Genomic DNA, 6,000 nt, shown 5'->3' on the forward strand with positions numbered 1-6,000 from the left:
CTTCTATAAAAATCCATGCCTCTGCCATCTCGGCTCATTACAACACAGCCTCCTCTCTTTTCTCATCCCCTGCTAAAGCAATACCTCAGAGGGGCCCCAAATTTGAGACCTCCCAGGAGAGCTCCAACTCCTGCATGGGACCACAATTTTGGCTGGAAAAACTCACCCTATGTCCTTTTGAACCAGCTGCCACTGCAGACATAAAATTTCTTTCTTGGAAGATTGCCTTTCTTTTAGCAGTCACTTCAGCTAGAAGGATTTCAGAACTACAGGCTCTCATGGCTGTGGAGCCTTTCATTATCTTTTATCCGGACAGGGTGGCCCTCAGGACCAATCCTTTTTTTATGCCTAGGGTGGTATCCAGTGTGGCTCTTAACCAGACCATTCATCTGCCAACTTTTTTCCCAAATCCGCAGAACAAGGGGGAGCGAATTCTGCATTCACTGGATATACACAGACAACCAAGTTTGTACTTAAACAGGACAAAATCTCTAAGAAAGTCTGAGCAACTACTGGTGGCATTTGCTGCAGGGGCAGATGGGAAGGCCGTCTCAAAGAAGACTATTTCAAAATGGATAAGCCATTGTATTCATTTCTGCCACATGCACCATGGTAAACCTGTCCCCAAGGGGATCAGATCCCATTCCACCAGGGCTGCATCTACTTCGTCAGCCTTTCTCAGAGGTGTTCCTACCAGAGACATTCTAGAAGCTGCTACCTGGAGCTCAGTTCATAAGTTCACCAAACATTACCATTTACCTCTTTTCTAAATCCAGGGCAGGCTTTGCCACTGCAGTCCTGCAGGGCCTTATAGCCACTCCTAATGCTGTATAATTCCATCCTCCCATCCATAGCTTTGGGATTCTACCCAAATGTAATGACTGCAACAGTGAAACACGAAGAACATAGTACAGTTGTGTACACTTACCATAAATATACATATTTGAGTGTATTCACTGTTGCAGTCCAGGTTACCCACCCGCCAGCCCCCTTTCTTCTCTATTATTATACCTCTTCTTTCCTTCACTATTATATATATATATATATATATATATATGTATATATATATATATATATATGTATATATATATATATATATATATATATATATACTATATATACGGCACTTGGGCGACAGTCGGATAGTCGAATGTATAGATGTAAACACGGATGTCGAAGACATAATAATCAAGCTAGGAACGGTTTTAACATGGGTCGAGGTAGGGAAGATGTTTGTAGTAGGGAATAATACTGAACACCTACCTCGACCCATGTTAAAACCGTTCCTAGATTGATTATTTTGTCTTCGACATCCTTGTTTACGACCTTATACATTCGACTGTCGCCCAAGTGCCATTCGCATTTTCAATAGTTATCCATATATATATATATATATATATATATATATATATATATATATATATATATATACATACATCTTGGGCAAGAAAAACTGATTAAAATGGCGTCTGCTGCATGTTTTATACCCCTGACAACCTGACTTCATGGAAGAGGAGACAGCAACCGACGCAGGACCCAAGACTTTGTTATTCAGGCCGACTGAGGGCAACCTGCCAGTAGATTACCCAAATGTAATGACTGCAACAGTGAATATACTCGAACATCTACATTTATGGTAAGTGTACACAACTGTACTTTGCTGCACCTGCTTGTAGAAAACTTTGGATGCTAGTTAACTGTCGGTTCTGCTGATGGTCCCAATCTGGTCCTGCAGTACTGCATGTTCTGTGTCATTGTATCCATTACTGCAGTCACTTTTGCATTGGCTGCCTCTTGCTTTCCTCCTTTGTTGAGCTAAGGCCATATGATTATGAAGTGGTTTCTGCCTTTTCTGCAGTATGTGCCTGATTCCACTGTGTCTTTGGGTTTTGGTAGTCCATTGATTGTGTTTTCTTTTTCGGACAGGGTTTATTTTGTCTGAAGATCTTGTTCTGGATTCAGTGTGGATCAGCCACTTAGAGGTACTGAGGTAGTTTGGCCACCCATCTGGACATTCATCAGCAAGTAACTTTTTTTTGATGGACAGGTAGATCCTTTAAGGCAGTAAGAGCTGATAAGGCATCCTGCAAATTTGTGGTGGCATGATAAAAGGTGGGTGGGGTGGGCGCTAATCATTCAGATCAGCTGAGTGCTTTGCATTACCATAGTCAGTTGCCTCCAACCCAAGTCAGCATGGTTGGTAGTAATACGAGAAATTGTTGCCTTCCACAGGACTAGTTGAAGAGGCACGGAAATGAGGTGTCCAGTTCTAGCGGTGGTGGCTATTAGATGTGGATACAGCAGAATAGGGGTGGTTAGATGACTGAGTGCTTGCATACCTTGAACATTCTTGGGTTATTTTATAAGGGGTCACCCAGTGGATTGGGGACTTGGGTGAGAAACACTTTTCCCCTTTTAACTCGTCTATTTCCTTTTCTTTCCAGGTATTGAGAAGAAAAGATGACTGAAGACGTCACCGCTCCTCACTGCGCTCCTAAAATGCTAGCTGAACTACACTTGTAAAAAAATTTTTTGCAAAATGTACATCCATCAAGTTTTACTGCACACTTTACATGTTTGTCTTTTTTCAGTAATTGTCCTTGTTTTATTAAATAATGTATTTGTACTTTTTATCAAAATGTCTTCCCTTTGTGGCCAAAGGGAAGCTGCATTTCAGGGACACACATTGAACATGGCAGTGTTTCTTAGAGGATCTTTTTGTATGATCTGTGTTTTTTTGCTGCTTTATTCTCAGTCTGTCTTTACTTCTCTTAGCACAAAGGACCCTGTTCCTTATACAAAGACAATGTTAAGCACTTGCTCCCTTTTCTGCACCACTTTTTGCTGTGGTAGCCTTTGCTTGCCTATGTAATGGGCCAGATTGCTATACCCCCTGCCTTTTGTCATAGAGTTAGGGTGCAGACCCTGCCTTTTGTCATAGTTAGGGTGCAGACCCCTCAACCTTTGGCTTTTAATGCTGTGCTGGGAATGTTTCCTTGGTTCTTGTGTTATGGTAGTGTTTCTTTCTGTGGTGGTTGCTCTTCCCACCCTTTCCCTACTTAATGCCAAGAATGCCATTACATCTTTTGGCAAATGAAACCTTCCGACATTTTGTGCTGTCTTGCTGTAGGGACATTTATCAAGCCTATAAAGTGGGGATGGACCAGTGTCTTGTCTTGACAGACAAAATCTCAGTTTTAAGTTTTTCTGGGCCTGTTTTATGCAAAGTAGCCAGTTTGAAGAAAGGGACCTTCTACCTTCAGGCACAATTGTTTTTTAGTATCCTAAAGTGTTTTATTATATATTTATCAGCTCGGGTTGTTTATTCATTTGGTATGTGATGCCATTTTTGAGGTGCGTCTCTCATCTCATCCATGGTACAACTTCATTTTCTGTCTGTACAGGTGTATAAATGTAATGCAGTGCTACGGTTAACATGCATGTAGAAACTGGTCTTTACTCATTGGCTTTTGTAAGTCAGTATCCCATGACCCACTGATCAGCAGATCCGAGGGAGATCTCTGTCCTGTAATAGTTGGTTATTCAGTTTCTAGTGTCACTTCCAAGCACCTGTGTGCTAGCCGTCAGACATCACCTTTACTCATCGTTCACCAAGCTGCAGTAGGTAGCTGCAAATGTGTTCCTTCATTATCCTTTCCTCAAGCTGTGTGATGGAAAGTGCAGTGTGTACAAAATCCTTCCTGCAGCCTGCCCATTCACCCTTGCTACAGGCAGTAGCTTCTTTCCCCATATGCATTCCTATTATCTCCTGCATCTTTTTTTCTAGAATTTCTTCTGCCTCTCAAGCTGCTCCTTCTCTTACTTTGTGTTTAGGATTCTCCATGGGGTTACTTTTGCTGAGAGCCTTTACAGATCATGAGACGTTTCTCTGGTCATCAGTTGTGTGAATACCTGATTTGCTAGATTTTTATTTTTTGTGTAAATCTTTTACTGTATTGTTAACCACTATCATATGTTAGGATAATTAACATGTCACTGACTTCAAATAGCACTGTCAGAGGAGTCGCTTAATACAGTGACTGCCTCTAGTGCACCTGCACATTGCCATGCAAAAGTTAAGGAGTTCTACATTTTGGCGATTAATTACATTTTTTTGTCCGGTATGTCATCAGCAGTAAATACATAGGAAAACCTTTATTTTCCCCAAGTAAATATTGAGTTTTTATTACTGCCATTTTTATAGAGGGAAATTATTGAATATCCCTTCTGAATGGTGTCAATAACATTTCTTGGGCAGATATTAAGTGACTTTGTATAAAAGCCCATCCCAGGGAGTCAGAATTTACCAGTTTGCAGATTATGCTGTAGTAGTGGGGAGTAAACGAAGGTGGTAAAACAGCCATATTTCACCCACTGAAGTGGTGGGCTGTGCCAAAAGCCAGATGGGCTTGCTTAGCAGCCAATCACTTGAAAGGCTGACGTGATTCACTGTACAACCAGAATGTCATTTAAATCTAAGGTGGACTTTACCACCCAGACAAAGGGGGTGGGGCACTAAATCTTTTAGTAAAACAAAGGAGGGGAAGCCATTAAAAAAAGACCCTTCTGGCTTGATTTAGGGCCACAGTCCACCATTCATTTGGGTGTCTGATTTTACATGTATATGTTTTTTTTTTTTTTTTTTTGAGTTGGTAGGTCATGATGGCCATTTTGTTGGTAACACCCGTGTATTAGATGTAGTCCCCTAGTCCCGCCTGTTAAATTGGGCCAGCATTGCTGTTATTTCAAACAAGGTGCTCACAAAACAAGCCTGTCAGTTTACTCCAGCTGGACACATGTGTGAAATGCAGTTAAGTACAGGCAGTTGGTTTACTACTCAGTTTTGCATACAGTAAAGAGTCGAGGGAGAGTCACAAGGACCAAATTTTCACAGAGAATTTTTTTAATACAGGCAACTTAAAAAACATTGGTTGGAAAAAAAAGAATAGAAAACATAAATATTTAAATCATGAATGGTTGTGTTTTCAGTGTTTTTTCAAACACTGAACTTTGCTGAATAAAGAGTATCTTTATCAACTGTGTTGTTTTTATTGTTAATGAGATCACATACCTGAACATTTTTATATTGGCATTTTTTATTTTAACGTGCTGCGTCTTAACATTTTGTATCTAAGATTTTGCATTAAAAGTCACTGTAAGATGTGCAAGATGTATGGTTGGTAACTGGATTAAGTTGGTGTGTGCTTACATTTTTGAAATTTCCATTTTATGTCGATTGTAGGGCAGCCAGGTAACTGGTTACCCTAAGGTTTGGTCCATGAGCAGTCTTGCATCACCTCTGTTTTGCACATCACTTAATTTGATGCTACAGTGTTAAAATTGAGACACATGAGGTATTTAAGTGCCCCAAAAGTAAAACTAACTTTTAATTCTGTACCCGTCCCAGGAGTGAAATACAGTGACAACATAAACAGCAACCAGCCTCTGGAATGAGGAGAGAAAACAAGGCAACTTATTTGGTACCCTGTCCTCGGAGAGAGTATCATAGGGTCATAGGAAGTTAGTAAGCTATTGGCCCTGAAGCCCTTATAAGCCTAGCCAAGAGTTTAGCCCATGCATAGACAAATCAGCACCCAGTGGGTGGAATCTCAGAGATGTATCTTCTGTTTCCCATCCACTTATCCAGGTTGCACTTTAAAAGGGGTAAAGAGGTACTCTGCTTGACGTGGAGATGGAGTCTCTGGGACAAGAGTCTGTCCCGCCAACAAGTCCTATTGATGTCACAAATCATGTTGAGGCCGTGTGCGGGGGTTACTTGAGCTTGACTTGTGGATATGCAGCAGTCCCATCAAGGTGTGGGGTCTGAGATCACCTTGTATGCCAGACAGAGTTAACCTGTGAGGAAACTGTATGAAAGAGTAGAGGGATAGGCTTAAAAGCTCTGTGTATGGTAGATTTTTGAGGCCCTAGTTTTTCCTGGTGAGAAACCTTAGTGGTCTGTCCAGCTGCTGCATGTGCTTTGTGAGGTACATGCCAAAT

General features: G+C 41.1%; 1 protein-coding gene across 2 annotated transcripts in view; it reads left to right on the plus strand.

The window, feature by feature from the left end:
- Positions 1-5,037, plus strand: part of LOC122812966 (phosphatidylinositol transfer protein beta isoform-like) — a 131,109-nt gene extending 126,072 nt beyond the window's left edge. For both annotated transcript variants that reach the window (XM_044085056.1, XM_044085057.1), the window contains exon 7: positions 2,445-5,037. The gene's annotated coding sequence lies outside the window, so the exon portion shown is untranslated. The remainder of the gene's footprint in view (positions 1-2,444) is intronic.
- The last annotated feature ends 963 nt before the right edge of the window (positions 5,038-6,000 follow it).

Source organism: Protopterus annectens, chromosome 10.part0 (assembly GCF_019279795.1).
Source record: "Protopterus annectens isolate FY-2018-M chromosome 10.part0, PAN1.0, whole genome shotgun sequence".
NCBI classification, from domain to species: Eukaryota; Metazoa; Chordata; order Ceratodontiformes; family Protopteridae; genus Protopterus; species Protopterus annectens.